Here is a 9,685-nt window from a genome sequence, read left to right on the forward strand (position 1 = left end):
ATTGAGCCAAAACACACACCATACTCAGGGAGTACCAGGTGCAGACAAGGGCTGCCTGTTGCACCCAGCCAGGTAGGTCCAGAGGATAAGAAGAAGGATCAAACTGGTGATCCCAAAGATACCTTTAACTTTCTATTCCCTCAGCAGAAGAAAAGCAGTGCCACCCTTCCTTCCCAGATACCAAGTCTGCCTGGCTGGACCCACAGTTCAGACCCCTGAGGGTACATGGAGCTTGTGGCGCCTGTTACAAATCCCTGTGGGGTTGATTGTGCCTGTGTCTTTCTATCTCAAGGGGATCTGATCAATCAGCATGCACTTCAGCCCACACAACTACTGGGCAGCTTCACAGTGCTTGTTAATGGAAACCACATCTGCAAAGACAGCAACTATAAATAGGATGAATGCAGGCAGCCCCAGATAGAAAGGCCTCTGGTCCCCATGGAGAGCTGCCCCAGTTCCTGAGGCTGAGAATAAAGCAGCTGGTGCTGAAGTGGTGCCTCACTCCTCTCCACACAGCTCCTTCCTGCTGCTCTCCCTGGGGGGACATGCCTGTGCTCCCTGAATCCCTTCTGGCCCAGTGCTGCTCCTGCAGCAGCACATACATCAGGGAACATTTTAACAAACTCAGCAGCAGAGTGACCTAGAAACATCAGCCTTTTCTGGATTCCTGCAAATTTACTACTGTGAATAAATGATAAAAAAGGAAAAACCACAACACCTACCAGGAGCTTAGGACCTGCAGGAGCCAGGGGAGGGGCAGAGCAGCAACACCTGAAGGCAGGAAATGGAGAAATTAGGGCTGTAGTTGTTTGTCTATGCCAAATTTAAAGGGAGCAGCTTCCAGTCCATGGGTTGGGGGAAGGGATGAGGGGCATTGGGTCAGGAGGGTGGTTGTCTGTTTATCTGTTGTCTTCCCCATCAGCTCTGAGGGCTCTAGGGGATCTGGCTTCAAAGTCTCTCTCCCGTGGTTGGGTTTTACAAACTGTAAATACATCCAGGGATCTTTTCAAATGATTTCCTTGCTTAGACTCCATGACATGCCCAGGTAATTCTTGCCAGAAATGTGACCCAAGGTGCCCTCTGAGGACAGGAAGGAGCTGCTGCAGGGCAGCCCAGGTGGAGCTGTGAAGGGAGCTCAAGTCTCTCACCCATGTGGTGCGGGGCAGAGGGAATTTGCTTTATTCCTTCAGCCACTGTCACCATGCTGGCTTCTGCCACCAGGGCCACTCCAGCAGGTCCCTGCCACGACTGGCCCTGATGGCTTTGGGATCTTCCTGAACTCCAGCTGCTTTGCAAGGATATCCCTTATTTGTTCCAGGCTTGGCAGGTCATCAAGTGAGGAACTGCAGCCAGCAGGTTCCCAAAGCATCACAGCCCACGGTTGGGCAGGGGTGTAGGCACTGCCACCAGGGAATCCAGGCACAAAGGCTCCTTTTCCTTTCAGCCACACTTGTGGCCATCTAACCTGGCCACAAGTGAGACCTGTGGTCAAGGGGAATCCCATGCTGATGGAGAGAACATTTCCATTTTCCTGCCGCCTTCAAAAATAGACAGGCCTTCAAGAGTCAGGTGGGAGCTACTTAAGGACTGTCTCTGCTGCTCTTCACAGAAGCTTTTCTGAGCTTGAAAGTTCACTTGTGATCTTCCTCAGAGAAAATAGCCTGGGGAGGTTGTTAGAATTTGGAAGGTATCTGCCAGGGAAACTGTAGAACAGCAGAAGGAAAATAAAGGCTCAAATACAGGAGCACTTGAGACCCTCTAGCAGATTAACATCTCACATGTAATTAAAGCTGAGCCCTTCTGGGAGTTTGTGTTTAGTTTTATTCCTGTGCAGAGTTTGGAACCAAAAGGTTGGAAGGGCAACACAGCAAAAGGAACAAAATGCAGAGAGAAGAAAAAAAAATGTACGGAACAGAAGGAAAAGGAAACCACACAAATGCAAGATTTGCTAGTGAAAGCGAGCAGCCATGATTTCAGATCCCAGCCACCACAGCCACCTGCCTTGAACAGGCATCTCACTGTTCCCAGCACCTTCCCACACCTCCCCTGCTCACCAGGGTGATACCCACACCCACAGCTTCTCCTGGTGGTCCTGGGCAGCCAGAGAACAGCTTCTCCATCTTTGACTTCTTGTTTACAGTCTTCCAAGGGAAAATCTAGAACTGAAAACCAGCTCAGGAGGTCCAACCCATCCTCCAGTGGGTGCTCGAACTCAAGGACTGGAAAGAAAATCAAGTTTTATATTAGGTGCATAGTAACTCCCACCCACAGCCTCTGGCCCTAGCCAGCCCCTCATCCATCCTCTGTGGGTGGGGATAGCACAGTACTATTTCCATACCATTGACCCTTTCTCCCCTCCCCATGCTGACACCTCCTCTCTGCTCTGCAAGGACCAATCATCTTTTTATGTATTTTCATCCAACAAAAGAAAATCACTGGGCTTAACTAGGAGCAAACCCTGTAGGGTCTTTGGTTGGCTCTGGGGCTGCCACATCTCTGTACACCTTGAGGGGGCACATACAAAAGCACGCCTGGTTTAGCAACATCTCCTCTAGCTGACCTGACCCTACCACTTACAGCAGGAAGCAGAGCTGTAGCACATGCTAAGCATCATGCAACCAGTCATGCTTTAATGCTGCCTGCTGCATTACAGCCTCAGGGATCACACCCTCATCACACCTGTGCACACCCTGCACTAGCACAGGGAGTTTTGGCAAGTTCTCAGGATCAACAGCATCTATGGTTTGTCCACTTCATTTGTCCATGGACCATTCCTGCAGTGGAGCCCACAGCCTTGGGTACCCCATCCTCATGGCAGACCTGCTGAACATTCCCTGCCAGGCTCTACAGATGGAAAGACAGATTTCCTACCTGCTGTTTCACCATTTCCCTCCCTCCATCCCCAGTAATGCTGCCTGGTTCCCAGTCTACCCAGTCTGTCAGCTGCTCAGCACCATCTGGTGGCTTTGGACTAGAGACCCAGAGACTGGTTTAGACAGTTTGAGCTGCTTCTGGCCAAAGGGTAAGGGATATCTCATACCATCTTTCCCAGCACCCACTCCTTCACCAGTGCTAGGTGGTCTGCATCCCAGAAGGGGACCAGGCAGCAGCACTGGGATGAGGACTATGTCCTAGTGGGCAGCAGTGCCCAGAGGGATGGAAGAAGATCCCCAAGGTGCTGTGGGGTCTGAGGGTGTTGCAATGGCACCTCACTGCCTCCACTGCCACTAGAGGCCGACAGTGCCAGGGGAGTGCCACTGCCATGCTGGATACCCCCACCTGCCCTGTCCCTGGCCACTGCTGGCCACACCACTTGGGGGACCCATTGCCACGCTGGCACATGGGTCAACTCTGGCCTAGAATGGCGGTGAGCATCATTTTTCTTTCTTTTTTTTTTTGCTTAAATTTATTATTTTTTCTTTCCCCCTTTCTTGCTCCTCCTCATCCAATTTGTCTTCAAAGCTGACATGAGAGTAAACCCCAAATGACAGCGCCTGCCCGGCACAGTTTTACCACAGTATCCTGAAAAAGGCATCTGGTGAGCTGATAATGCAGGGGGGCTCCGGGCGGGAGCCCCTGCCGGAAGCAGAGGACTGGTGGCGGTTGAAGGGCCGATGCTTCAGCACGGGCAGCAAACAGGAAACATCCTCTGGGCACAGGGAGCTCCTCTGGAGCTGCTCCAGGGTCTTGAAGAACAGCCAAGGCAGTCCACCCCCCTGGGGCCATGGTGGGCTCTCTGGGATCCCCATCCCCCCTGCCCAGCCCCACTGCCATCTTGTGCAGGGCTCCACTTGCACTGTTGAGCTTCCTCCTTTTCCCAAAGACAGCAGCCATGCACACTTGAAGAAGGAGGAGCACCACAGGGTCAGTGTGGGCCTTGCCTGCCAAGGCAGACCCAGCTTTGATGGCTCTGTCCCCCACAAACGGGGATATCCTCCGTTTGTGTCACTTGTGTGGCTCTCAGTAGTGGCCAGCCTGAAGCCTCTTCTGTGCCAGGGGCTCCAAAGATGATGGAGAGCATATTTCTGCCATGGGGACACGAGGGCTGAGCATGGCAGTGGCTCACGAGGCACAGCCATGAGGTGCAGAGCACTGCTTGGCCAGCAGGGATGCAGCTACTTCAGCTTGACAGCACAGGCTGGAGAAAGCCGGCCTCAGGTCAGAGCGACCCGAGAGTATCCCACATCTCTGAGTTCAGACACCATGGGACACTCAAAAGAGAGGAGCTGCCCCCAGCACCTCAGAGAGCATAGAGGTAGAGAGCAGAGAAGCTGTGAGCACACAGCTAAAGCAGGAGCCACACTGCACATAGTGTTGGGTCCCTCCAAACCAAGTGGAGATGTTGGCTCAGGCATGCAGGCTCTGCTGGCTGCCTCCATGTCATTGTGCCTCTGACCACCACACGCTGCCACATCCACCTGCCAGAGACACAACCTGGAGGTCTCCCCTGTCCTTGACAGTTTCTGACTGTACAAGGCTACTGGGTGGCTGTGCAAGGCTCTGCCTGGAGCTTCTCATTAGGAGAAGATTTTGCTCTCAGCCAGGTACACAAGCAAAAAGACCATGGGTACTTCTTGCCCTCTGACTCTTGAACTGGTCCTGACTGGAGTGGTCCAGGGATTGCTGGGTTAGGACCAAAATCTAGAGATGCTGGCTTACCAAGTACCCTTCCATGGTTAAATTTTCATGCTCATCATCCACAGAGCAGCATCACAGTGGCAGTGGTTCTGAACAGGGATGGGGAAGGTGATGGTGGTATTTGGCACCTCTCTGGTAAATCTGCTGTGCAAAGAGAAAAAGGGACTGGTGAAGGAAATGACAATGAGGAGCTCAGGGCCAGCCCCCAGGGCTGCTGCCACTAAAAGGCAGGATGATGTCCTCAGCCAGATCCAGCTGCTCAGGGTCCCAGGCAGCCACTTCTCTGCTGCTCAATGTACACAGCAACATACTACTTGTGTGGTGTCTCATGTGCCTCTTTGGCACCCAGGGAGATTATACAAATTCAAGGCATTCAGAGAGGGAAGTGGAGGAGGATTTAGAGAAGCTGATGGTGAAAGAGCATATCCACATGATGTGGGTTAGCAGGGTCAAGGTGTGAGCTGAGGAATGGAGGATCAAGTGACTACCAGCTCTGGAGAGGTAAATTACTGAGATGCTAAGGCTAAAAAGAAATAATACAATCAGAGCATCAGAGTGAGCAGCCTAGCTGAGTGTCCTTGATAGACTGATCCTTCATATCAGGGGGTGCTGTTTGGGATATGTAACACCTGGCTTCTTTGAAAGGGAGCTAGTGAGACAAAACTACAGGGGTTGAAGGATTCCTCATCATTCAGATAGATGAATGACACACACTTCTGAAGGAAGCTGCAGCTCTCCAGCAAGTGGGTGGATGCAAAAACCTCCTGGCTTTATCCCAGCCAACAGTCCAAGAGTACCCTGTGAACAGCACCACCTCTGTGAGTGATGGGTGCAGAGCATGGGCAGCAGCCGCAGGAGCCAGGAACACAGGAGGATGCTCATCCCAGAGTCAATGAGCTGGGCTTGCACCCTGTCTGCCCTCCCTCCTCACCCCATCCCTGCTGGTTCCTGCGCCCGCAGTGCCCCCTGCCTTTGCTTTCACAGCCCATGCGGGGTCCTAGGTCAGCTCTGCCCGCAGGGTTGAGTGTAACCTCCACCTTGGGACATTCCCGTGACAGAGAATTAGAACAGGCAGCAGCTTTTGCTACCTTTGGGACACCAGTTACTGTGCTAGAGGGCGCCTTCGCATGGCAGCTTTGTGTACTGGCAACACTTCTACTGGAGGACAGTGCCAATATTTGTTATCCTTACACTTTACTGATGACTTGCAAGCGAACTTCAATTTTCATCACGTGGATTCAGCATCCCTGGATACCCAACGCATGTAGCAAGGGAACAAGGCATCCCAGACAGGCACTGCACCCCTTGCTCTTACATGATTTACCTTTGACTGGTCGTGGAAGATTTTGTCACCCACCCTTGCTGTCTGTGCCCAGGACTGTCAGCTCCCACTCTGGCACTGCCCATCTCCAGCCTCACAGCCAGGAGCAAGCATGACCTTTGCAATAGTTCGGCTGGCACAGGAGCACGGGCTTGCAGCCGGCCCCTCCACCCACTCCCCTGCAGACCTGCGAGGAGGGAAGGAAACCTGACTAGAAAGGGACTGAGATTGAAAATACCTCTCCCTGACTCTTCATCCAGCCCAGGGGAAAAATAAGTCCTTTGTTCCCCTTCTTCTTGCGGCAGAAGAGGAGGAGCTGCGGCTGCTGGGGATGCTGTAGGTAGGAGCCCCCTCGTTGCTGTAAGATTCCAGCGTGGCAGCTCCCAGGATGCAGGCAGTCTCCTGCTCCGCGGGATGCAGGGCTCACCCCGAAGGTCCCCCGGCTCCCGGCCGCCACCAGGGGTCCCTGCAGGCCCGCGCTTCGCCCGCCGCGGGGACAGAGGGACATCCCGGCTCCCCTGCCTCGGCCCACCCTGGGCCGCCGTTTCGAGGGGTGTTGCTGCCTCAGCCGGGCCTGCACGGAGCTGAACCCCAGACTCGGCACGCAGAGAGGGGTGCAGGGAAGAAATAGGAAGGATGAGGGAGGGAGATAGGGAAAAGCTGTGAACAGGGTGGACATAGCCCCACTGGACCCCAGCTCCTGTAACTACTTATTTAAGCCTTGCTTTGGGGCTGTTTTTTCTCTGATTTATCCCAGTGAGACTTTTGTTTGGCGTGATGCCAAGGGCAAGTGTTAAGGGGCTTGGATACTTTTTTGGGAGACATAAAGTGCCTAGGGCACAGATGGGGATAGGGAGGGAAGGTGAGGCACAGGAGGCTGGGTAAGGACATGGAGTGCCTCATTCAGTAGGAAAGAGCATGCCATTAGACAGAGCAGCAAGGAGGGCAGAGAGAAAACCAGTGCAGGAAATGAGGAAAGGCAATGGAGCAAAGGAGGCCTCTGGGAGACTCTTGTACCTGCATGGGTAGAAGCTGTGGGGTCCTGAAGAAGCTGTGGTGATACCAGAGACCAGGCAGTGGGGGAGATACTGAACAACCAGACTTCCTCTGGCAACGTGGGCAAGGCCAGAGCAGCTGATATCAGTGATGAGGGAAGCTTTGCTCTTCACACAGCCCCAGAGAAGCATCATCTTGCAGCAGAGAGTGCTCCCATCATAGTCAAAGCTTTGCTGATAGGCAGCAGAGCAACCCTGGCCTGGGCAGGGACCCGCAAGAGATGTACATCTCAGGCAGTGAGCAGTGCTGATGTTCCTGTTCAGGCTGGTACAGAGGGGCAGGTCCCCTACCTGCAGAGCTTGGAGGATTTGCAGGACAGGGCTTGACAAGGGTGATAGACACACAGGTAAACCCTTTGTCCCTTCTTCTCTCCTCAAAGGCTGTAGGGGGGGATGCAGGTCTGCAGATGCAGGAATGCTGAGAAAAGGAGCATCTACCCCCTTTCCCCACCCCCCCCGCCCCCAGTGTGCTCCAGTATCTGTTTGAGTGCTGTCTGCCTCAGTTTCCTCCCCTCTGACAATCTGACATTAATCTCCCCTGTACTGCTGTCCTGGTCACGTTCATTTTTATCACAGTTCCGTTAGTGCCTGGCTGAGCTTTCCGGGCGCCGGCGGGGCCCTATGTGTGGTCCTCACGCTGGTGCTGCCAAGCTCCTGCAGTCCTGCTGCCACCAGTCACCCCAGTAGGGCTGTCCCCACCCTCACCAGTCGGAGCTGCTCACCACATCAGGATACAGAGCAGTACACCAATTCCGGACGGGCTTATTTCAGCGCTCTGGTCAACCGCAAGCGTGGCGGGTTTCACAAACACGGCATGCCAGCCCCATGCAGCCTAACGGATGCTCCGGCTGCTCCATGAGCCTGTGCTGACAGCAAGATCCTCTGCAGCCACCCCGAAGAGAGCCCAACCCCAGTCTGGTGTCTCTGCTCCAGGCCAGCCATCCTGAGGCTAGGTAGATAGGAAGCCTGAGGTGTGTTGAGCTTCTTTGGTTCTCAGCCTGGTTTGCAGTGCCTCAGCACATGGCAGGCCGTGAGCATGGCAGAGGCTCCACCGTGGCAGCTTGGGTGCACCCATGGCACCTGCCTTCAGCAGGCACAGGTTGTTGCAGAGCAGGATGGTGCCAAGCCCATGCACGACCCGTGCTGGCAGAGCTGGGCCAGGCAGGTGATGGCACATGGTCAAGTTCCCTGCCACTTAATGAGTTATCAGCGCTAATAAGCTATCACAGACAAACAAAAGCTGGTGCTGCCAGGCTGTGGTTTCAGCAAGGAGCCCAGGCAATCACTGCAGCTGACTGAGAGCACCTCCTTGTGCTGCAGTAAATGCCCCCGGCACTGCTTTGCTGACCTCTGCAGCTCTGTTCAAGTACATGTTTCTACTCAGTTAGATTTGGCTTCTGGTGACTGTCATCAAAAATCTCATAAGAAGGAACATGATGGAGCAGGCACAAAAGGGCCTCCACAGAGCAGGAGAGCAGCCTGGGGAAATTCCATGTATGGACACAGGTTTCCCTCTGCCCAGTGCCTGCTCAGGATATCACCTATCACCCCAGGGAAACAACACCCTGCATGTAATACCCTCCCTACAGTCCTGCTCCTGGAGCTGCATCCAGTCTGCCTGACCCCTGCCCCCAGTCCCCTGAGGAGGCCTAGCCCTCTACCCATGCACACAGAGGACCCATTTTCAGGCAGAAGGTGCTGCCTCAGTGCCCTTGTGACCACGCTTTCCACAACTGTGCCAAGCACAGAGCAGCTCTTGCAGTGCTGATGTGGGTTTCTGGGCAGGAAAACCCTGGAGAGCAGCAACTCAGGGAGACAGGGGTTTTGTGGCTCTCCAGGTTTTATTTCTAATTGCTCCTGATTGCAAATGATTAAAAAAAAAATAAAATAAAAATAGAGAACCTCTATGCACACAGTAGCTGTTTACCTGCATGTCCCCCCTTTTCCCAGGCTCTCCTGGTGCCTCCACACATGTCCCATCATCCCAGGGGTCTCCAGAGCTCCTAGATGGCAGCCATGGCCTTCTGTAGTACAGATGCTCTGGGAGAAAGCTGGTTGCCACAGTGGGATCGCCCTGCTTTAAGGTATTGTCAGAGTCCCCCAATCCAACAATGAATTTAGACCCTCTTAAGCCAAATATAATTTATAAAACAAATAAATGGAAAAGCAAACATCTGGCCCACAATACAAGCAGCTTCATTCTCTGTGAACAGACATTGCCAGGGCAAAGGGCTCACCCCTGTCTGCAGGGAGCGGTGGGCAGCACAGAGCTGCAGGGGCTCGCAGGGGTGAACTGGACTGTGAGCAGCAGAGGTACTCAGATCACCACCCCCTCACCTCTCCTCTCTCCCCTGCGGAGAGGCCTGTGCCCTGTTTGCCTGCCCACAGCATCAGTGGTGCTGGGGGGCTCCTGGGGCACACGGGAATGGTGTCCTGGCAGAGACAGAGCCACAAAGCAGCAGCACCTGCCCCGAGAGCATCCTGCCTGCGTCAGGAGGCAGAGGCTGCTGAGAGACACTCCTCTGCCTGTCATCGGTGCAGCTTCTTCTCTTCAAGGTCTTATTGTGCCCCTTTGAGCACATTGGGAAGCTTTGCCAGACTAATCCTGACTGGTATCCACCCCCTCTGAAACTGGGAAAACAATGCCAGCCCTTAACTTTGTAATCCCAGC

This window comes from Parus major, chromosome 12 (genome assembly GCF_001522545.3).
Source record: "Parus major isolate Abel chromosome 12, Parus_major1.1, whole genome shotgun sequence".
NCBI lineage: Eukaryota > Metazoa > Chordata > Aves > Passeriformes > Paridae > Parus > Parus major.